At 28.4% G+C, this 25,756-nt stretch overlaps 1 protein-coding gene across 1 annotated transcript in view; it reads right to left on the bottom strand.

The window, feature by feature from the left end:
* The window catches only part of LOC142324470 (dual 3',5'-cyclic-AMP and -GMP phosphodiesterase 11A-like), a 148,613-nt gene extending 126,748 nt beyond the window's left edge, over positions 1–21,865 (bottom strand). The window contains exon 1 of the mRNA XM_075365295.1: positions 21,553–21,865. The gene's annotated coding sequence lies outside the window, so the exon portion shown is untranslated. The remainder of the gene's footprint in view (positions 1–21,552) is intronic.
* Positions 21,866–25,756: the final 3,891 nt, after the last annotated feature.

Here is a 25,756-nt window from a genome sequence, read left to right on the forward strand (position 1 = left end):
TTATCAATAATACTATAATACTATGTACTTTAACTTTTCGTGGCGCGAGTGGTAGCGACTCGGCCTTTCATCCGAAGGTTCCGGGTTCGATTCCAGGCCAGGCATACAATTTTCACACGTTATAAAATTGTCATTGTTTCATCTCATTCTCTGAAGCAATACTTAACGGTGGTTTCCGGAGGCTTAAAGAAGAAAAAGAAGTAAATTACACATAAGTGTAATTAACAAGTAATCTACATGTATGTAGGTTAATTATTTCTGCAAAACTATATTTTAAAAATCTATACCTATGTAGCTTTAGAGTGGTAATTAAATCAATGTTGGTTGGTAATCAAATGTTGTACTTCATATTCGTCAAGTTACCAATTATAAATAATAGACTAGAACGTCTGATTAATAACATATTCCCCTTCATTTAATGACAAGTAATGATTCAAAAGCGCTCATATGTTTTCAACTTATCAGTTAGGACTTCATTAGAACCATTTTTGATGAAAACGTATACGGCTGGTAAAATAGATTATTTTATATTATACATTTTTGTTTTAGGTATGTTAATTACATAATTACTTATGACAGGTGATTTTGAACACTTTACATGTTTTATTATTTGTAGTTTTATAATGACTTATTTAAGACATCCTGTCTGATTAACAATGGTTAATTATTTTATAATTATTATTTCAATAAGCATCATTTCATAATGAAATGAAATTTGAGAAAAATTGAGGAAAATTTCACTTAAGAGTAAGTTTTGATTAACGAAAAATTAAAATACATCGCTTCAACTTTTCCATTTTCATCGAAAAATAGATATAATTTCAAAATTCTTTCTCTATTTCATGTAATGATTTTTTTAAAAATTACCTTCAGAGTTTAAAAATATTTTTTTTTTTGGTTGTAAATATTTAATAGTAGATTAATATAAACCGAAACAGATCAGTATTTGTTACATTTATGTACTTAAAAAAAACATAAAACTCCATAGATAGAGAAAACTTGCGGCAAACGATGAAAGAATACGGAATAAATAACAAAACAACCAACTCATAGAGCTAATCCTCAGAAACATAATATCAAAAACGAAATTCAGAAGACATCTAAGCGCTCCCTTCGAAATTAAAACAAAAAGGCAGACTATCTCCCCTGGTTTTCAGCCTGATCTTGAACAAAATATTCTTAGATATTCTGAGAAAAGAATGAAAAAGGAATAAGGATAGGGACAAAAAACAGCGGAACTTGAGACAGACGTCTGGCCTTTGCGGATGATCTGGCTTTACTAGCAGAGACAGAAGGAGAAGCCCGATTAAAAAGGTATATCTAAAACAGTTGGCTGAGAGTGCAGGCCTACAGATATCCTTTGCGAAATCAGAAATAATGGCCAGCATCAAACACTATTCCAAAAAAAAAAAAAAAAATAGTATAGAATACAGAAATCTTAAAGTGGTGTCTAGTTTCAAATATCTAAGGGAGACAATAAAATACAACAGTATGGATAGAGCGGCAGTTCCAATCTGGAACTGACTGAAATTCAACCAATAACTTTAAGAAGTAATACAGGATATCGAGAAAGGATAAGAAGAAGAAGATTAAGATTCCAAGGTCACATGTATAGATTGGTCGAACAGTGACTAAGTAAACAAATATTCATTACACTTGGGAACAAAGAGCAGACATGGTTATCTACAACAAATGAAGAATATCACAAAACCTGAGAATCTAAGAACAGGAAATGAAAGATAGAAACTTTTTCAGGCGAAAATACGCGAAGTTAATTTTAAAACTGTGAGGAAGGAAAAAATCACACCAAAGTGAAATGGTCGGAAGAAAGAAAGACCAAACACGGAAAATGAATGGGAGAAACGAAAAAAAACAGAAGAAATAATAATTGCGTGGTCCATACTTTTTGAGAAGTACTAAGTTTTAATCTAAGACATTAGCTTAAATATATGCTCTACAAATAGTCGTCCCGGGTTCGATTCCTAATGTTTTTTCAGTAGTCATTTCATCCACCTCAACTTTCTTTGAAACGTGCTTGATATATCCGATGTCGTAGTAATAAAATAATGAATAGATTTTGAAAAACCATATTGAGATATAAACTATAGTTGAGATTAAAAGTGTACTTCAATGTATTTAATGCATCTTTCGAGCACTTGGAGTATACAAATGCGTTAAATTAATCAATACTGGCGTGAATGTTGATATAATTTTATTTTTGTAAAAATATTACCCAAATGAATTAAATTACCCCAGTAGCTTTGTGGATTTGCAGATGTGTCTGAAGCTAACATAACAACTCATCTCATATTTGCAGTAAAAAATGATTGAAAGTCTTATCTTATTCCCTTACCACGTAAAATTACTGCAATTTTCAATCGGATATAAAAGGATAGCAAAAGAAAAGTACTCTTTAACCTTATTCGACTAAAGGAAAAGTACAAAAATATTGTATAAATATCGCGGTTGTAATTTTATTAATTTACTTTAATATAGTTTTTTTAAGAACATTTTTTTTTAAAATTAGAATTTGAAAATAATTTATTCTCCCACTTACTGCCTAATCTTTTTTTTTATTATTTTCTTAGCCAAATTTATATGTTTAAAGAACTGCGTTGTAGAACTGCATTTCAATGTAATCTCTGGGTAGCAATCCACGTTCTGATCTTCAGACCCAATAAAGGTGCCGGACTTAACATGATTTTTACGTGATCTTGGGTGTATCATCATTCTACGCTTAAGTTAGGGACAGATATGATTCGAAATCGGACTACTCACCTGTCGTACTCACTATCAGCACGACGGTGATAAAAAAGAAAAATCTTCGGTCTTTAAAAATAACAGGACCGATTGAAGCTCATATCGTAACTGTGTTGAGGAGGGGTTAGTTGTATCTGTGCAGTTGAAGTGCTCAAAGGATATTGAATATGCAACACAGTATTTAACCTCAGTAATGTAAGAAGGGGCCTGGCTCTTGACATCGGAAGAGAGGTATGAATGTAGGGAAAATACGGACTATCCAAGGGAAGTGATGGCCCTGATTAATACTAAGAGACGGCTTAGGAGAAGGTGGCAATGCTACAGGAAGCTGAAGGGAGATAGGACTTCTGTTAACAGAGCGGCACGCAGATTAAAAGGACTGCTGAAGTCCATTGACCTTGAGACTATTTCTCTTCTGAATAGTGGTAGGCACTCTTTATGGCAGGCAAACCTCTTCTTGATGTAACTTTCTACAGACCTTTAGTCTTCTACCGATACTATCCAAGCTGTTTGAAAAGTTTTTCCGGAGGCTGTGGCCTATCTTAGAGCAAGAGAAGATTATACCAGATCATCAACTAACTAATTTGCAAATGAATATATTTATTGAATCTCACGAAATTTAAAACATATTGAAGATTAAAACATATGAATATAGTTCAAACGTTGTCGTTCTTCTAGTACATCATTAGTGAAAACGGTTTTTATTGTTTATTTTCATATCATCTCTTGTTACTCAACAACTTGATTTAATGATGCTCCAGAGAATGTAATTATAAATGACATATAACGAAATGTAACGATATAAATGATTAATCTATTTCTTGCACTTCTAAAAGTCAATGATGTTTTGGAGTAATAAATTTCATTTCCTTAAAGGTTTCAAAAAAAACGTTTCCTATCAACAAAATAAGAATATATTTAATTTTTTTACGTACAGTATGTTTTCAAATAAAATTAAGAGGTGATATAAACGACATATTATCCATTATTTTGGGGGATTTTTAATGTGCCATTAGCCTTACGAAAATCGATGCTAATATTACTAAACTTTACTTAGTTATATATTTTATATAATAATAATAAATGTTTATCTAGTACTGTCAAAATATCGCATCTTCTTGAAACAAAAAAGAATTAAATAGAATATAATTTAAAAAAAAACTTTTACCCTAGGAGAAAAATTTATCACATGTAAAGAAAACAATTTATACTCTTCTGCAACAAGGAATTTTCTAAAGTATAAATAAAAAAATATAATTAAAAAAAATGTAAGAAAAATAAAACTGATTAATGACAATCAAAACATTACTGTTAACGGCGGGGAAAGGTATCAGAACAGATTAAATGAATTAGAGTGTATGATGAAATCATATAAAATTTATAATAAAATAAAGAATTGCTTGTTAATAATTAATAAAACATTAATTATTATTTTTTCTTAGACTTTTATCGTCCACAGCCAGGGAAGATCTCAAATCTACGTTCAGTTTATTGCTGGTCTGACTTCGCTGCCAAGAATTTTCCTCATCATGCTACTTGTAGAATAACAATTTTCTATAATACTGTATAGATTTTACTGAGTTCAAAATTCGATGCAGTATTGAGGTATTCCTCCTAGTGTAACAGTCACTATAAGCACAACTACTTTATCCTGATGCCAGAGAGACCTACCACCGTAAAAAACGTTAGCGAATGAAGGCTCAGCGATGTCAGTTAGATATGTGTACTCTAGAAAAGTATCAGCTAAACCCATCGGGTTGGTCTAGTGATGAACGCGTCTTTCCAAATCAGCTGATTTGGAAGTCGAGAGTTCAGTGTACAAGTTCTAGTAAAGTCAGTTATTTTTACACTGATTTGAATACTAGATCGTGGATACCAGTGTTCTTTGGTGGTTGGGTTTCAATTAACCACACATCTCAGGAATGGTCGAACTGAGACTGTACAAGACTACACTTCATTTACACTCATACATACCATTTTTTTTTTCACTGAACGGTAATTACCGGAGGTTAAAAAGGAAAAAGAAAAATATCGGCTTGGTTGTAATTGATGGTCCGATTAGTTCTCAATTTATTATTATTATTTACTAAAATAATTTATTAAATCAGAAAATATTAAGAAAAATTCGATATACTGGTTGGCGATGATATAAATGTTAATGATGAATGAAAAAACTGTGAAAATAAAAAAAAAATCAATAAATAAGAGAAAAAACAAACTGCACTTAAAAATCTGCAATAAAATTTTATTTTATTTTTTATTGCAAACTGCAATAAAAAATTACAGATTCATTTGTTCTTCAAACAGTTACTTTGTTTATTTAAAAAATATTTTATTTTTATTTAACATTGAAATAATTCGCTCGAGTTGGTTTCAGTAAACATGTAGTTTAATGTTTTCTCATACAATTCCGTTGTTATAATAAAATAATTCTCTATCTATGCGATAAATTCTATCCATGCGATAACTTATTTTTTCAACAAATTTTCATGAAAAAAATTTTATACGAGGATCGCAGAAGAACATTTTCTACAAAAAAAGGATCGAATTGATGTATTTAATAAATAAAGTACCTAAAGATTGAAAATAGATATACGGTACGAATAATACATTTATATATATATACAGTAACAACAACAGGCTTACACCCAAGATGCTATCACTTATCACTACACCACGGAGATCGGCAATTAGTGATTAGTGACTAATCAGTAATGATTGGTGTGATGTCGATATAATATTATAATTATTTATGTTTTCTAAAGAATTCAAACGAACAATCTTCGCTAGTAATTTAATTATATGCAGTAGAATATTTTATTTATTGACATCTTCAAACAGTAAAATATCTATATTTGATCTGGTTTAACAGAAAAATGTAAAAAATGTTTTGTATTCTATTATATAAGAAAATAAATAAGTTACAATGGAAAAATAGTGCTGTAGTGCTGAACTTTAATTTCTGAAGAGAGTAATAAATTTATTTATGAAAAAACCGAAAAAGTATAACTTTTTTTATATAACTTTACCTACTATAATCTTATTACAAAATGTAGACATCACTGTCATTGGTGTCAAGGTTGCATCACTGTCATTGTTAATTATTACCATTACATCTTCTGTAACTCAAATTCAGTATAAGAGAGATTTGTTGAATGAATTCGTTGAAGTTTAAATCATTATTCGTTTTACAAGTACACGTAAATGCTTAGATAAAGAACCAAAAGTGCATTGAAGTGGACGGCTAAGTAATTTATTTCTTTGCCGGGGGCAGTTTGTCTTGATTAAATTTGTTATCAGTGATAGAAAACGAGAACACGCGCATAAAGAGTTCAGGTTAACAAGGGATTGTTCAGTCGATTTTCTTATTTTCTTTATTTGGGCTAAATAGAATTATTTGATAATACACTATTAATTAGTCTTTTATAATTCCTGTAAATGAAATTTGTCATACTTTTGTAAAAAAAGTAAAAATATTTAAAAAAAAAAAATAAACTGGTCTTTCAATCCATTTATTTTAAATTATTTACGCCATTTGTCAATTGGACTTCCTAATAAAAATTATTTTAATTTTATTCTTAATACATTTTGTAGTTAATACTATTGGTAGTTTTGTTTGTTGTACCGTATACGTTCGGAATATCGATAAAAAGGTTAAGGAACGCTAGTTCAGCAAATAAGTTAAACAACCCTTATAAACTATTCCTACGTGACTTAATAAGTTTCTTTTTCATGGAAATTCAATTTCGATGTATTTAGGTAAAGCGTTATACAACTTTTATTTATTTCACACTTATGGAAGTGTTTATTTTATTTTGAGAATTTACTGACTAATAAAATGGTCGCGTAAACTGAACTATAGTTTGGCTGTTAAGTTTCATCGAGTGTGGGAGTGATGCAAACGGTTAAAGCGTTAGCCTTTCGTGCGTAAAATTAGTTCAAGCCCAGAGAACGGTTACATATTTCAATGCTAACGAATCCTCGATACAGTAGTTGACCACAATTCTGTTATCCGATTATAATTATCAATATATCTAGGCATGGCGGTTTACATGTATACAATCATTACACCAACAAGGGATGCAAATCCGTAAGGGATATCATTCAAGAAAACTATAATAAATGTCTGGAAACTTCCGGAATATCATTTAAAAGTAGTGTATCTATACAATTTTAAATTAACTACATCAGTACTTTATGGTATTTTTTCAAATTATGCAATTTATTTTATTAAAATTACTTGCTTATGATACGTTTTTACAGTTTAAAAAACTTATTTACAAAAATATTTTCTTGTTTAATAATTTTATTAGGCATACCGATGCAATTCCTAATTTTAACCCTTCATAACTTGAGCATGTTAAAAATGTTTGAAGTATTTTATTTGTGAGAAAACATGTTATTATTACATGTATAAAACTAATAACGAATTATGACTATTATTAATTATAAACAAGAAAAAAAAATTTGTTTTGTTAATCAATTCATTAATAATGCCAAATTTTGGTCAGACAATAAAATTCTTTTCATCGCAAATTAAATAATGTTATTTCATTGTATCTTAACATGTATTAGTACGCTGGATTATTTTGTAAATAAACTGTTTTCATTTCATTACTGGTTGCTTTAAGTAGCAAATACCAGTAAAAATTACATTATTAGTAAAATTTATAATACCAGAAATTTAAAATTTAAAATCGGACAATACAGTTTTTGAAAAACGTGACTAAAAAAAAAAAACATGTTTATAATAGTAGATAAAAAAATGTTTTACAACTTCTTCTGCAATAAAATTCGGTAGCACAATTTATTAATAGGTCAATGTAAATACAATCACTAAAATACTTAGAAAACATCTTTTATTATTATTTTCATTATTTTATGTTTAGGCACGTCACGAGTGATATAATTTTCTTACTGTTTAAGCATATCAGTGATTAGTTTTTATAATCTGGCTAATTAGGTAGATTTCATAAGAAAGCTACCTATTGTAATGGGTATCATGATTCGGCTTTCGGAAAATTTCGACATGTTTTCGAGTTTCACATCCCCCAGACCCCAAAACCACCGTCAGCTCAACATTTTATATATATATATATAAATTTCACTTTCGTGTGGACACGACAATTGCCGTAATTTTGCGCCAATCATTTTTAAATTGTTCCTTAAAAATAACTCGTCCCAAAATTTCGGTCAAATTTGTTAACGGACAAAATCAGACCATGGGCCTGTAAATGGGGGGAGGGGCTTTTTTGAGAAAACAAAATATCGCTGTAACTTTCTTTCTTATTAAGTAAAATATCGAATTCGTTTTAAGTTCCTACTATTGCTCCTTTAGATAAGGGCCTAAAACATATCAAAATAAAGTTTTTGGATATCACCAACCATTAGCCCAGGGAGTGGAAAAAATGGAGTTTTGAAGAAAAAAAATATCATACCTCCCTTAAGAGGCACAGTATCGAAGTTTTAAGTGGTCGTTAGTCCTCTAAACATTACCTAAAAATTTTGTTTGAAACAATTTTTATGTCCAACCCTTACGGCAAGGATGACCAAAATGTTGCTGGAAGGGAAGAAGACGGATGCTGGAAGAAGGTGCGGTTTGTCGTATGCTAAACAGGTGAAATTTTTTTTCACATGCAACCATTGTCGTATTGAGTGAATTTGACGTTTTTCTTAACTTTAAGGTGGAAATCTTTTTTATCCCCTACTTAGCACCGGCGAAATCTACTTCCGCTTTTCGGCCTGCCGAAAGGGACTTTTTTTAATTTCTTTAAGATTTTCTGGTCATTTGAGTAACTAGTCTAGGGATAAAAATGACTGTAAAAACTTGATTAATTGCTTGAATAGATCACAAGTGTAGGATAAGTTTACGAGGACTCAAGAAAGTAATACAATGTTACTTACGAAATGTTAAGACTAGGCTAAAGGATATACTAAGACTTAAAAATATTATGAGCAAAGGTATAAAAGTCTTTCTGAGACAGGTGTCAGTTAATAATTTATAATTTTATATGATTTATTTATCTTTTATTGACTGATGAATTATTAATTCAACACAAGAAGCTTTCAAAAACAAAGCTTGTGCGCGGGAATATGAAAATGGAAATTTGAAGCGTATAAAAAATACAATCCTTAGCCGGGATTTGAACCCCGGACGCGTCTGAATCAAAGGCCGAGACGCTACCACTTCCCTACGGAAATTTTTTTGTATTATATTTAAGATTTATATTCTATTTTATATATTTTTATTTAAGATGTTTTATATTCGATAATTTTTATATTTCTTTATTTCAAAATATTATCCTCTTTGAACACCTAATTTTTTAACACAAGAAGAGCATCAGTTTTATAATTTTTTTTATTTCTTTTTAACAAATTGTTGAGCGTAAATTTTTGCAGCTTAGCTTAGTCGAAGTTTAACATCTATAATACTGAAGATATCTATCTTCAGTATTACTTTTATTTTCGACAGAATGGGTTGAATAACTTAACCACAATTTTTAAAATTACTTAAATTTAAACTTGAAATTTTGAGAATGGATTGATCATTTTTGTTAAGATGAACTAAATAAAATGTTTTGGAATAACTTCACAATTTTATATCGTTATGCAGGGGTTCTAAGAAAAAATATTAAAATAATATTTTTATTTAGAATAATGGAAAATAGGTCTTTCGTTATACATACGACACCTGTTTTATTAATTATTTCTTTCTTATATTTAACAAATATTTAAACTTCGCAATGTCGGAGGTCGATGTTGTAAGGCAATGATTTAAAAAAGTATTAGATGAGAAATATTGCAGATGTAATGCATACTTCATCTTTCACATTCCAATTATTTATATCAAATTTGATATTTTCGCTGACTACTCAGTAAAAATGACACTGAATATTGATTAATTTTATTTGCGTAAATACTCAACGTTACTGAATAGCGCTAAAAATATAAAAGTTAAAAAATGTTTGTCAAGAATTTATTGATAAAAAAATTTCAACGAGCTACATAACCTATCCGATTTTTTCGATGGATATTTACACATAAAAAAATTATTCGACTGAAAAAATTATTCCCATCAAAGTACATGTTATCATATATAGACGTCACGATACATAATTTTAAGTTTTTATGTTAACCTTGTTCGTAAACATGAGCTATACGCTATACTATAATTATGAAATTCCTTATTCTCTGCATTTCTTTCCAAATATTTATAAAATTAAGACTTTAGTACTACTAATAAATTACGTTCACATTTTACATCAATAATTAACTATTAAATTACAATAGAATTAATGAAAACCGGCTACGATTGAAACCTTTATATTTTAAATATTTAGAAAACAGGGTGTTTTCTGACAATTTTTTCGTAAATATTACTTATATCAAAGTTCTATAATTAAGGAAAAATTCCCTCCCTTGACAGTTTTATTGATACACGACACTCGTTTTATTTCTCTATCTCCTCAGCGAAGTTTTTTTAAGCATTTAATAGAAATTATCCTATAAAATTTCATATGTTTTTGTTGCCACAGTTCAGAGATATGAACTATAAATGAATTTCGTTCTCATTAATTTTTTTTTTAATTTTGTCAAAATGAGACATACATTTCCAAGTAGGTGGCATACAGAAAGATACCGATTTTTACTTCGGCTATAAGAACTGTAGGACATGATGAATTCATTACGATTGTGATGAATTCAGACTAAAATGATATGATAATTACATCACAAATTATTAAAGGTAAATTTTGTAGATGTTACACTTCTTGAAATGCTCATTTCTACAGGATGTTGCAATTTCTTCTTAGTTTTTGAATTAGTGAAAATAAGAAGACGAATTAGAAGATTTTGGGTTCGTCGGTATAATTATAGACTACACACCATTGCTCAAATCTATCCTCTGAAGAACGTTTTAGTATTTTTAGTCCAACTCCAAGTAGAATTACTAAAGATGGACGAAGCAGGAGTGATATAAAATGCCGAATAGCACGGGCGAAACGAACCTTCAGTAAGAAATATAATTTGTTTACATCAAAAGTTAATTTAAATGTCAGGAAAAGATTTTTGAAAGTATATGTTTGGAGTGTCCCTTTATATGGAAGTGAAACTTGGACAATCGGAGTATCTGAGAAGAAAAGATTAGAAGCTTTTGAAATGTGGTGCTATAGGAGAATGTTAAAAATCAGATGGGTGGATAAAGTGACAAATGAAGAGGCATTGTGGCAAATAGATGAAGAAAGAATCATTTGGAAAAATATAGTTAAAAGAAGAGACAGACTTATAGGTCACATACTAAAGCATCCTGGAATAGTCGCTTTAATATTGGAAGGACAGGTAGAAGGAAAAAATTGTGTAGGCAGGCCACGTTTGGAATATGTAAAACAAATTGTTAGGGATGTAGGATGTAGAGGGTATACTGAAATGAAACGACTAGCACTAGATAGGGAATTTTGAAAAGCTGCATCAAACCAGTCAAATGACTGAAGACAAAAAAAAAAGTCCAACTCCTTAACAAATCTTTTTCTGTACTCTTTCAATGTATAATTCTAAGAATAGTTTATTTTCGTTTGAATTATAGGAACATCATAAAAATATGAACGTCTTTCATGTTAATCTACTAACCGGAACGAAATGAATTATGATAGTGATAATGACAGATAAGCCTGAATTGCCGTCTACGTATATCTTACAACAGATGTCGTTGTATTCGCAGTGTGCTGCCATCGTACATCTGTGCATAATGTATTCATTGTGATGTAGCAGTCATCAATCGTGTAAGACAGGTACCTATTTAACTTTTGTATGAAATCGTTCTTGTGTACAGTCTGCCTTAACATCTGAATTTCATGCATGTAATTAACTATTAAATCAAAATTCTATATTAGATGAGATTCGTATATTTTGAATTATTTGTGTGGGCTGTTCAAGTTTATACGTCAACCCTTTCATGAGATATTAAGAAAAATAGAAGTGTAAATAAATTCCGTGTAAATAAATATAATTTACGTTTTTCATTGTAAATGTATATGCGCCGGAATGATAAGGAACACTACAAAACAGTAGCAGTACGAAGATGGCAGAATATTTTAAGTAATGATTTTTTTTATTAAAATATCATCACTCCAACAAAAAACAGAAATTTGATACTAAAACGAATACACTTGATAAAAAATTCGATTAGAGTATTTAAAGACATATATAATATTATCTTGTTATATATTAATACACTTCTGTTTACGGTCGTTGGTATATGTCAATTAATACTGACCATTCTATTCTTATAAAATAAAACAATTATTGCCGATGAGAGTTATCGTTTCTAATTAGCAAAATTTTACAAAAAAATTGTTTATTAATACAAAATTATTCAAAAAATTAATATAATTGTAATAATGTCTGTATCTGTTCATGTGTAGTTATATACAAATCTGAACTTCAGTTTATACTGGTTAAGTAAGTCTGTATAGAAAGATGTTAATACAAAGACCCGTAAGACTGGACTGAATGACTGAAAATCCGACATTCTGAGTGAATTTGGATGAATGCGCTTGTAGATGAAATTTATCGGTTTACGACGTTATTTCGTGAGGAGTAAGTTATTTTGTAAGCTTAAATTGAGAGCGAGTCTTATTTTGCATCATTTCAAATGTACTTAAATTTTGAATTTAGTAAATTAGTGAACTAATTTAGTAAATCGCTTTCACTGTATTTGATATATCACCTGTTAAATAGATAATTTGATTATCTATTACATCATTACAGAAATAAGTAGTCGATAGTAAGTAATGTAAGGGTATTATAAACTTCTTGTTTTTTAGTTATACCAAAACAATGAATTATATTTACATTATTTTAATACATTTTAAATTACAAGATTTTGTTTCTATTTTGTGATAACCTACTGGTTTTAGTTACCATAAGAAAATACCTTCGACGACATCCAACAGTGTAAAATCTGCGAATGATATTTTATTTTTGCCTTTTAGTGAACAATGAATTTTCGTTTTAACTGAATTTCACTTATCTAAAAGTGGATATTTCATGAAATGAAAAAGAGTAAAAATTATTTGTTCGTCATTTAAACGCGTGAAATACGCTTTGCACTTTTTAAACATTAATTTAAAGGTAATCCCGTAAGATTCAGAATAAAGAATGAAAATGACAATAAAAATTAAACTAAATTAAAAGAGACTGCTTTTCCTTAAATATCTATTAAATTACAAACAAAAATTGAGCCGCAGAAACGTTAACTTAAGACCGCCTCTACATTATTATCTTCTTGATTGTAACTTATAAAAAGTTCTAAATCCTACAGTTTTATCTTTCATATTTCTAATTAATCTTAATAGACAACCGAAATTGTAAAGTTTTTTTGCAATGTTGAATTGCAAAAAACATAGTAGATTGTTGAAGACTATTGGTAATGCTACGACAATTAAGTATTAGTCAATTTATGAATTGTTATAACTTGTTTATGACCGCTAAATAAAGCGAGTTTTTGATTGTTTGGGATGTGGAGTTTACACCATTCACAATCGTGATTGGTAAAAGAATTACATATTGTTATTGGTTTAAATTTGATGAATTCAGGATAGGAATATTCACTCTTTTGATAAGTTAAAAAAACATGGATTTACGTTTGATTGGCTGGAATATTATTGTCTGGTATATAATCAAAACCAATCAGTCCTGATATTAGTGTGAATAAGTAGTTACTTTATTGGTCAAATATATCATTGTTATGATTTTTTAAGTAGAATGGTACTTCGATTAGTTCTAAAATTGTATATTATAATTAGTTTCAACGATTCAACATTGAATTCATCGGAATAATTACATATTTAGACTGTTCAAACTTAAGTGGAAACTGTAATACTCTACGATTAATGTGTTTTATCATAATTAGAATAGTTCATCAAGACTGAATCATATTTCATTTTGTTTATGTACATTAATTCGCTGTTATACGCGAAAACAATTTCAATATCTATTAGTCGGTTGTGTATGATACTGAAATAAGTGGTTGTTGATTTTGTTAATATTTATAAATAATTATATTTAATATAGTTACGAGTAATATTGCAATAATTAGTAAAAAATTGTATTACATGGTAATAACGTAGTAACTTGAGCCAAATATATACTGATGTACTTAAAGTCAGTTTTCTCAACTACTAAGAAACCAGTAACAAAAGTAAATAAGAAAGTTTTTTTTAGTTATGCGTGCTTAATACTCATTAGAGGATTGCTCAATTATTCCCGTTTCAGTGTTCATTTTTCCCCCGGTAAAGTTCCGAGCAGATTTTTAAAATCACACGAGTGTTCAATCAACAACTAGTGCCGGTTCAGCTTAAACGAGTTTGAAGAAAATAACATGTTTTTCATGCATCCACAGAATCATTTGATCGACGTAGTTTTTAACGATCGTAGAAAGTAGGTGAATTATGGTAACCATCTACTGGTAACAAAATACCTACTGAATACAGGGATAACTGAAAGTTGTCAAACTCAAAGTTGTTTAGTTTGAGAATAAAAATATCTCTTATCACCTCAAGATATAAATATATACTCTATAAATGCTATACTTTAATCGAAGAAATAAAGTCCCCAACATTTAATTTTTTGTGGATCCCATACCAAACATTAATGCCCAGGTACACTACGTTCTTTCCGTAATTACAAGAGGATCTAATTGACACAATATAATATATCAGATATAATAAACCAGCATTATACTGACTTTCCGGAACTTATTACATTTAAATCATGCTTAATCAGACCATATCACAAAGCTAGAGAAATGAGGGTCCGCATAATAACAAAAATAATTCCAAACAAAATTTTACTCTTCTTTCAAAATCATGTTAATTTTCCATCGGTTTAACAGTTTAAATCTGCATGGAGGGAAAAATTATATTTAGCCAAATGCATATAACTTGTGGGTCATTGTTTACATAACAGCAGTATATCTCCTCTGTTATATTCTATAATTGTTAATTCTATAATTGTTGTGAAAATAAAATATACTTCAAATTTTCTGTTGTTTCCGAAGTTCTTTATTTATTTTCTGTTTGTCAAGAAAACTTTAATCGTATAATTTTTATTAATGAATTTAAATAGTTAAATTTAAATTTACTTGTACCTGTAATTATTATCCATAAAGAATTTTTAAATTTTAACGTATATCAGTATGATTAAGTGTAAATTGTATTGGAATATTACGTTTGATTAGTTATTTAAACTGAAATTGTAATAAATAATTATTGGAATATTTTTTTAAATATTTTCAATTATACAAGCACGATCAAGAAATACCAATAAGAATAGTTTAAATAAATAAACCTTAGGAAATTTTAAAGTATGTATTTTTTATTAGTTAAAATCATATATAAATTTAGATATATGGGAAGTTAAACTACCTTGTGTGGAAGTTTCAAGTTGTTGTGGTAGTATTATTGGTTAGTTCCTAACATACCATAACATAACATAACGTCACATTGCATTGTCGGGATTTATCTCATTTTCCAATATAACGAAATAGGCGTTTTAGAATACCTTTTCTACCAATTATTAACGATTGGAATTTTCACCACAAGTATCCAACCCATTCTACGTAGTCTCTTATTCGTAAACCGAGCTCTTATTAAACTTCAATTTTCAAAGAGAGATAGAGGTTGTGAGAGACAGATAGAGATTGTGAAAGATTGATGTAAATGTGGAGGAGGTTGAAACAGAAAGGGAGAATGAAATTTCATGAAAATGAAATTTCACCGCTTTATTGTGGTGGTGAAGTTTGGTTCAATCTTATCCCTGGTACTATAACATGAAAAGAATGAATGAATAATTTCATAGTAAAAAAAAAAAGAGCAGTGTTATCCTTTGCTTTGCATGTACACACACACACACACACATACTCACACTCATACTCACTGAAGCCATACAGTTCACTCTATGTATTCAACACATCTCTATACGCAGATATACACCGAAGAGAATTTCAAATGTCAAAACTTTCACTTGTAGGTTACGTAATGGGTTTCTCATAAATCAATAAATAGTTTATAAAAAAAATTAAAACGCGAAAAAATTGAAATTATTTGTAACTGCTACGGTGTTTGGGTTCAGTACTGAAATTAAGTGGCCAAAAAAAATGTTTGAAGTTATGGATTTCATTTTTTATAATGAATTATAGAAAATAAGAAAAATACATTTAATGTTTAATGTTAGATAATAAATGTAATACGTTTTAAGAATAAAAACTTTATTAATAAAGTTTATTAATTAAGTTTTTATAAATAAAAAAATTTATTAATAGGCAAATAAAAATTATTGAGTTATAGGCAAATAAAATTCTAATTGATGAAATATTTGTATTTTACAAGGTGAAGGCACATCGGTTCGAATCCGACTTCATTTCCGACTTTTTTTAAAATTTAAATTTATTGATTTATTAATAATTATTAACCCGTGATTGTAAAAAAGTTTTACAGTAAATTATTAATTAATAATAACAATAAAAATAAATTGAAAAAATTATTAGTGAAATGAAATTTTATGTAATTTTAAAAGTGTATGTGTAATTTAATAGGCATTTTACATATTTGTGTATGTAATATAGATTTCGTGAAACAACTTATTATTTAATATTAATTGAAAATTATAATTTAGAATCGTATTACGTATTTTTGGAATTTCTAATTTAATTTCTGTTTAATTTTATTTAATTATTCTGGAATTTCTGTTTAATTTTATCTATATTATAGGTAACTACTAGTCCTACCAAATTACACAGAGAAAAATAATTGTTACCTGGACTTTTATAAATAGAAACGGTAAAAGGACTTATAATAAACATTAAAAAAAACAAATGCGTGAGCCGAGTTGGTGGAAGAGTGATTTGGGGGGATTGAAAAAAATTTCCTATAAAAAATTTTTAGATCATGTAAAAATCTGCAAATTTTGTAGATGTCACTTTTTAACATAACCTCAAAATTTCCGAGAAAAACCCGAAAAATCTTCTTTTTTTCGTTTTTTATTTTTCATTTCCGGAAAAATAATTTAATTTTGACGAAACTTGTTGAAAGTATACCTTTCTGCATCTTAAATAACCACAAATTTTTTTGACGTCAACTTTCGCCGGAAATCGCAATAATACCATTTTTCACCCTTTTTCAACTTCCCAATTTAACCCTCCACCCCTTCCGCTCGCACATTTATATTTTTTTACGTTTATTATAAGCCCCTTTACCATTTCCACTAAAAGTTCATTTCCACTAAACAATTTTTTTTCCTCTTGAGTTATTACGGTCGGTTTATACATAGTGACTAAAAAATAAAGCTTCACAAGAACAACATTATACACTGAGGCATATATTCCCGATCTTTAACAAACTGCAAAAAATTCAATTTTTTTAATTCATTACTCCTCTAATATTGTCGGACAATATTCTCCTTAAGTCGGAATTGGTCATCATTTCGTTTATTTGGGTTTTGTTACCAATCATTTAATCGCTCTTTGGTTTGATCTAATTCTTCTGATCTTAATTTGTGCACACGTTCTGTAGTTTTAAAATTTCCTCTCTCATTACATACATCATTCTCTCTTAATATTTCTATTCTTTCTTTGGCCTTAACGTTTTCTTCTTCTTTATATTTATCATCTCCTCTTAATGTTTTTATTATTTCTTAGTAACATTTTGCTCCTGTTTATTTTTCTTGGTTTGAAACATTTTCTTCCTGTTTATTCTCTCTTTGGTTTTAACATCTTCTTCCTCTTTATATTTATCATCTCTTAATTTTTTTTATTTATTCTTCTCTTTTTCTTAAAATTTTCTGCTTCTTCATATTCATCTTCTTGCCGTTTTTTGAGATATATTTCTTCATGTTATCTTTCTTTATCCTATACGATTGTTTTTTTTTACATTTTTGATTATTCACCAAATAATCCAATAATAAAAACTGAATATTTTACACCGTGAGGTCGAAATTAACATTTGTAACCAGTATACAGGAGTTCACTAAACAGAATCATTTAATTAATATTAAATTTTATTTATACGACTCACCAGAAATCTAAAATATTTGTTAATCAGCAACTCACGAAGATAAAAATAATACTAATCTGGGAATACGAGTAATAAAGGGACTTTTACTCTATCCTAATATTTCATGTAAGATTGTTGAATTAATAATTGTGTAAATATTTGATCTTAATAAAAATGAATATTTCAACCATTGTGTTACTGTCCACTTTATTAAAGAACTGGAGGATCAAATGAAATATATTTTAATGAAGTGCAGAAAAAATGTGTATATGTAATTTAATAGGAGTAAAAGGAAGTCATGTGGTCACATCAGATTTTTTTTTTAGGAAGTAGGAAAAAAGATAGTTATTCTAATAGAAGATTGCAATGCAACGATTGTAGTGGGAGAAGTGTTACCGGAAGAATGTTAGCAAAGAGAAATAAATTGAAACAGGCTATTTGAGGGTCGGTCTGTAAATGTAAGATGAAAAAAATTCTATCTGAACATTGTAATTTAATATTATTAACTGGTTTATTTAATGGGTGTTGAAGGAGGAAAATATTTATGTTAATCAGAAGGGACTGACTGTAATTGATCTGGGATGTGTCGGGAGATTGCATTAAATTTTTTTCTGTATTTTTTGGAATCTCCTTCAGATTATAGGTGATTAAATTAGTAGTTGTTAATCTAGGTGTCAGAAAAAAATAATGTTTTGTCTTTATTGCCTAAATTATTTTGGTGTTCAAACGTTGCTTTAGATTTAAAAAAATAAATTATACTGGTTAGTGTATACAGGTGGGATAGTTACTCGTACCTAATGATTTAAATAAGGTTGTGACCTAAGGATTCAGTTACTGAGATTTGATCAATCAAACTCAATAACGAAGCACTTCAAAGTTGCTTCGTTTCGTTTATCGGAATTACTTAATATTATTACTTAATATTGTTAATTATATTACTTAATATTGTTTCCTTACTTACAAGCGCATTATACAAACTCTATTTTTATGATAAAAAAACACCAAACAATTATTATTATTTATAAAAAAAATAAAATAGATACAGGTTCCAAACGTTATGGTATTGGAGAAACGTTATGGTTCTTCGGTAGAGGAACGCATTTTTCTCGTTGAACACTTCTTCCGTGAAGATGACAGGTATACGGATTTAGTGAAGCACATGTTTTCTAAAAAGTTTCCAAATACACCTGTTCTCACCGCGATGTAGTTCGAATTTTTATCGAAAAATTTCGGGCTAAAGACTCTTTTGAAGATGTTAATAGAATTGGAAGACCACCTAAATTAAACGGACAGAAGCTGCTTGATATTTTGGATACTATTGCCGAAAGTTCATCAAACAACGCGTAAGTTAGCACAGCAGCAAGATATCGGACTTGTTATCGCAGACAAAGCTGTAAGAAAAAAACTGAAACTTCTCCCCAACAAAGTAATGTGTATTTAAGAACTGAAATCTACAGATCACACCAAAAAGACTAAATTATTGTCAGTGGTTTAAACGTTTTATTGACCAAAATTCCGTAGATATTGTCGAAATTACGTTTTTTACACATGAAGCGTAGTTTCATCTGGGAAGGTATATTAATTCCAAGATACACGACCATACTAACTGGTGTGTATTACACTAAACTAAACACACACTAAATACATAGTAAACTTAGTGTGAATTACATTAATAGTCTTTACATGAAACGAAAATTTGAATTTGGGTCGGTGTGAGTAGAACGCCCATTGTGGGCTGTTTTAAAAAACTTCATTAATCAGTTAACAAAACTGGAATTCAATCACGGTTGGTTCCAACAAGATGTCACCACAGCGCATACAGCTAACAGGTCAATGACGTTTTTACAAAATGTCTTTGTTGAACGATTCATTTCGTGGGGTTGTGGCCTGCACGATCGCCCGATCTAACTCCCATAGATTACTTTTTAAGGGCGATAGCGAGAAAAGCAGTGAATGCAACAGATCGTGCACGATTGACTAACTATGGTAAAAACTGAAATAACGGCATGCAAACGAGAAATTCCAGTATATCAGCTAGTCAAAGTGTTTGAAACCAAATTGAAACGTGTGCAGTGTGTTGTATTAAACCCACCGGGTTGGTCTAGTGGTGAACTCTTGATCGCATTTCAGCTGATTTCGAAGTCGAGAGTTCTTAGGTTCAAATCCTAATAAAGGCAGTTACTTTTATTCGGATTTGAATACTAGATCTTGGATACCGGTGTTCTTTGGTCGTTGGGTGTTAACCACACACCTCAGGAACAGTCGATCTGAGACTGAACAAGACTACACTTCATTTGCTTTCAAACATAACATCCTCATTCATCCTCTGCACTACCTTACGGTAGTTCCGGAGGCTAAACTGGAAAAGAAAAATGTTGTATTGATTTGAGGTCATTTTCAACATCTTTTATAGATTATTCTAGTTATCGTAATATCCATTTCTATCAAATAATGAAATAAAAAGTAATAATTAAGAAAGTTTCATTACACTTCCATCATTCCAGTGCCTAGCAACTTTACGATGTAAATAATTTGCCAAGTCAACTTAATAGGTTATAAAATATTAATTCTACAGGTGTATAAAAATGTATTTATGCTATATTCTATAAAACATCTTTTTTTAATGAGTCGGCCTTACCTTTTTTAAAATTAATGTAGGCAGATGACTACTTAAAGCATTAATTTTTATTTATTTTATAAATTTATTTATGACTTCAGTTATTGATTTGATCTGTTTAATTAATATGTTTGTTATTATTTTAAAAGAACATGTTTTTATCATTTTATAGTAATTTTTTTCTCATAAGGTTCACTGACCGATAAGATTTTCCTTCCCCTTTTTATCGCATTTGTAGTGCTCAACTATTAATGTAATCAAAAGGCCATGTACTTATGTGCTGTTTATTTCAGATTTATAACTAGATAAAATAATAAACTTTGAGTTTTGAAACAACATAAAATAAATTCATTTATTTATAATTAAAAAAAAGGGTTACCGCTAGAAAGCATTAGTAGTATTTTTTTTCAAGAATAAAAAATTCACGTTTTAGATATTAGTAGAGAGACACGTTCTTTCTAATTGTTTTTACTTCAACTCCGCTTCTAAGTTGCACGTGCTTCTGATGTTTTCCGTATCAGACCTTAAACAGTCTGCTAGATATTGCTAACTTATACGGGATGTTTTGTAAAAAAAAAATACAATTGTTACAAAGCTATTTAAGTTTTATTTAGTTTTTGTATTTACATTTTTTAAAATTCCGTTTAAAAATTTTCATTTCGTTTATTAACAGTATTTTATTACTTTTTTAAAATTATATTAAATTAATCCGATTTAAAATAATACATTATAAAACTGCTGTTAATTTAAACGTAACTAATTCTTTGATTTTATTTTCAATTCGGTCGGTGCTTGCGAAACACTACTTCCTAATAATATTTACTCTACATAAAAAATGGTTATATCTGCATGCTGGATTTGAAAAAATACTGATAAATTATTAATTATTCCAAATCAAATATAATCGGTATGATTTGAATTTTTTTGTCTGGTGAATAAACACTTTTTATTTGTGATAATAATAAGCCTAAATTTTGTTACTTAAAAAATTTTAAATAGTAACTTTTTATTTAAAAAAATAGAAAACGTTTGCTAAAAAAAAAAAAAACAAAGTTTAACCATCTTAAGTACTTTGTAACAAAATTTTGTTCTTTGAATAAAAGTGACTGTCGTATTCACTAATCATACCTCAAAATTTGTTGAGAATTACTCGTTAATTACTTCGTTGCAGTATATAGTAACAACCATTACCGTTATTTTCAAGTTAAACGAATCTCTGCCTCCCTTTTGTGTCGGAATAGAGCCTGTTATTAAAAAGAGGAATATTTTGGAACACAAGTAATAAGTATAGTAATCTTTTCGAAGCGCGGTAATACCATCATACTCGTTCTCAATGTCTGTAATTAAAAATATTTGTATGAAAATGTTATATTATTTTGATATTTTAAATAACACTAAATAACTAATTGATATGAAACTTGAACACTGTCATAGGCTTCGGTAGCTGTGTGTCAGTTGTAAGAGAGAACTATGTACATGACATGATTTTCATGATCTCATGCTATATCGAGCTGAGAATATTTTACTGCGCACATTCAATTCGCGATAAGTCTGGAAGGAATGGTGACGTAGTATTTGATAAATCATTGGGTTATCATACAGCGTGTGGAAGTATTATTTACTATATTAGCTTACTATTAAATTTTTTTTCTATCCTCCTGTGATCTGAGTACGAGATATCGTGAATTGAAAAAAATTGTCCCTTTAAAAGTTTAAAAATATTAACAAAATTTTCAAAGATATTTACTTAATAACCAAATTTTTAAAAATATATTTCATAGAAAATACTTAATTATATAGGGTCCTTCCCCTATTAATAACATTAATAAATTACTTAATAATAACCCTGATTTTTTAAAGATTAATTTTTTGAATGGTTATTAGTAAACTCGTACTCCTGTTTGGACTCCCATATTTCCTACTCCCATTTTGGGGTGGCGCTGAGTTGAATAGTTTATTTTTAGCTGTTTTATGTAGTATTACTTAACTTGATACATCAGTCATTTATCTTAAATACGAGTACATTATTAATTTTTTATCTACCTAAAGATTATAAATAAATAAATAAATGAATTATTTTTGCATCAATAATATTATTAATATACTTAGAAAAAAAATTATAATTTAAAAAAATACATGTTAAGTAAAATAATTTTTCTTTACATTGTACATTTTTATTTCATATTATTATATGAAATAAAAATGTATTTTTTATTTTTTTCTATTTTTACGAACTTAGAATATTTTTTTTATCTGAAATAAAATACATTTTTAATTGTGTTTAATATCATTGATGTCAAAAAAGTTTTATTTATTTGATTTAAGACCAGTTGGCTCAAAAACTATAAATTAGTAATGTTTATATATATATCCTATATATATATATATATATATATATATATATATAGGATGAAATCGTATCACTTTTTCGATCCATTTTATGTGATTTGTTTTTGTAATTAAAGTTGAACTTCTCAAATTTGTTTTTAATTTTAATAGACTATCCTTACATCGATTTTCTCAGAATTAGATTCTCCACAAAGTTAACTAGAAATTTTAGTTTGTTTACTGGTGATTTAACAAAACTATTTTATTACAAATCTAAAAAAGTGTATTTTCTGTTAAAAGGTTTTCGTGTTTTATCCCGTTTTTCTTAAAACATAAGTAAAATAACGGTCTGGGACCATTTTTATTCAGTTTATTAGATCAAAAACCAAAAGAAAACACCAAATTTAACTCTATATTTGTACCCGAAGATTTTTAGTACGGTTTAATTTCACAGAGGGAGAAGAAAGCAGAGCTAAATGTTAGGGAGACGAAACTCGCTAACAAATCGTTCTCAGACCTATGTTTGTATGAATTTTTTTTCTTTTTTTGCTACAGAATCATATTCCTTTTTTTCTGTTTAGCCTCCAGAACCACCATGAGGTATTACTTCAGAGGATGATTGAGGATATGTATGAGTGTAATTGAATTATGTACATGTTATAGAATCATCTGCCAAGCGATTGCTGTGCAATTTGGAATCATTCTGTTAAATGTGTACTCGCGTTTGTGTCTATATATATGCCTTATGAAAGGTTTGATAACAATTTAAAACTAATGAAAACATAATATAAAACAATGGTAATAACCAGTTTAATCTAAAACCACATCAAAACATAATAAAAACAAGCGTAATAAATAATTTCCCCGGTGAAAATTAATTTTAAAACACATTAGAATTTGTGAAAGCCAATAGAGGTTTAAATTCATATAATTGAATTTTTTTAGATGGTACAGCGTTTTGAAATAATTTTTTCTTCGCAAGTATTACTTGATTAAAGAAAAAAAACTAATAAATAGGAGGGAAAAAATTTGGCTTACCTTTTAAATATTTTATCGAGATTTAACATTTGTAATTTCTTTGTTTCCAGATCCATAAATTAAAAATAAAATTAATGACATAAACGTCTCGTAAAAGGAAATAATCTTACAAAATTTCAAGCTTTTATGTAAAGGCAGTTTGGAGTTATAAAACGATGACTGATATTTATTACCCCCTAGAGAGAGTAGATTCTTCTTAAAATGTTTATCAGAACAAGAATTTAGAATCCCTAAAATATTTTACATTAATGGTGTATCTTCAAATATAACAGAAATTGTAGAAAGCAAAATTAATTGAAATCATTGTACTTGATGAAAGGGACTACCAAATTTTTTATTTTTTACTGCAACTTTTTACTGAGATTTAAGCAAAATGGAATCCAGAGCGCTTATGCGGAATACGCGCGCGCGCCCACACACACACACATATATATATATATCATATATTAGAAATTTTTAATATATATATATATATATACACGCACGAACGCACGCACGCACTCACGCACACTCAAACGCACACGCACTCACATACACACACAAAAAATACATTGCTATAATAAGTTTTTTCTGGATCTTGATATTTCATGGTCCCCTGAGTCAAAAAGTAATATATTATCTCTATAGGTCATCTTTGATGCGATGATTTCCCTGAATTATAGTCTACAAAAGCCGGAAAAGTATTATTTAAAATACTTAAAACATTCTGAAAAACAGAATAATTTACTTTTCTAAAAAAAAAAATATCGTCTTTTTTTCAATGACTATTGAATATTTTTGTCAATAGAAATGTAGATTGTATTTACAATAAAAAATATACTTTTACTCATATTATACTATATTTCTTAAAGCTTTGTAAACGAAACTCTAAATTAAAAGTCACTGCTAAAAGTTATAAAGTTACAGAGAATTTCCCAATAAATACTCAAGAAAGTAATTTTACATACAAATAATACTGAATCGTTGTCCTTTAATGTAGTTTATCGAAACGCTATTGTTCAAATGTTTGCTATAACTAATATGTTGGGGAAAAAGCTTCTACAGAAACTGTAATCAAAAAGTAGCATCATTAACAAACAACAAACTTTTATATTCTTTTTCATAAAAAAAAACCACCCACTAGAATAATTAGATAAATACAAGAACAAAACTGCAGGATATTAAAAATGAAGGAAACCCCATTGTTGAAAAACTACACATTACAGCAGAACTTTATCAAATCATATCACTATATTTATCATTAAGAATAAAAAATTAATTCTTTTTTATGAAAGTAAAGGAGGAAAATCAGAATGATTGGGGGTGGAATTCTGTAGCATGGAAATGTGACAAATACTAAATTATAAACTTATATTTAAAAAATAAATTGTGTAGTTTTTCATACTGGCATACTACATAATTTGATGACTTCCTCATGAAAATTAAAAATTAAATAAAAAACTTTCAGTATTCTGTAAAAAAAATATTTATTTGATTTTTTTCTATAACTTGTGGTTTTTTTTCACTTTTGCAATTTCAGTATTACTTACAAACAGTTTATATAGAGAAATACTAGAGGTTTTTCATCGTTAATTTGTTTTTTACGCTTATTCATTTCAATAATTTTGATATTTACTCACCAATTAAATAATCTTTAATTGATTGCTTTAGTTAATAATATTGTAATAATTTATTATTAATTATTATTATTATAAATTATTATTAATAAATTATTTTAGATTTTTTTATTTTATGCCTAATTTTTTTACGACAAATATTTCATGCTTAATGTTATGAATTTCTGTAATACATTTTTATTTTTGAAATCCTATTTTCAAACATTTTAATTTAAAACCTTATTAAAGAGTTGAAAAATTTTGGTTTAGCATATTGGTGTTCATAGTTTATGATTCCTAGAACGTTTTTTCAGTCATAAAATACTCGAAGACACTTACGTGAATGAGATGAATAGATTTTTGTAGAAATG

This window comes from Lycorma delicatula, chromosome 5 (assembly GCF_047948215.1).
Source record: "Lycorma delicatula isolate Av1 chromosome 5, ASM4794821v1, whole genome shotgun sequence".
Taxonomy (NCBI): Eukaryota; Metazoa; Arthropoda; class Insecta; order Hemiptera; family Fulgoridae; genus Lycorma; species Lycorma delicatula.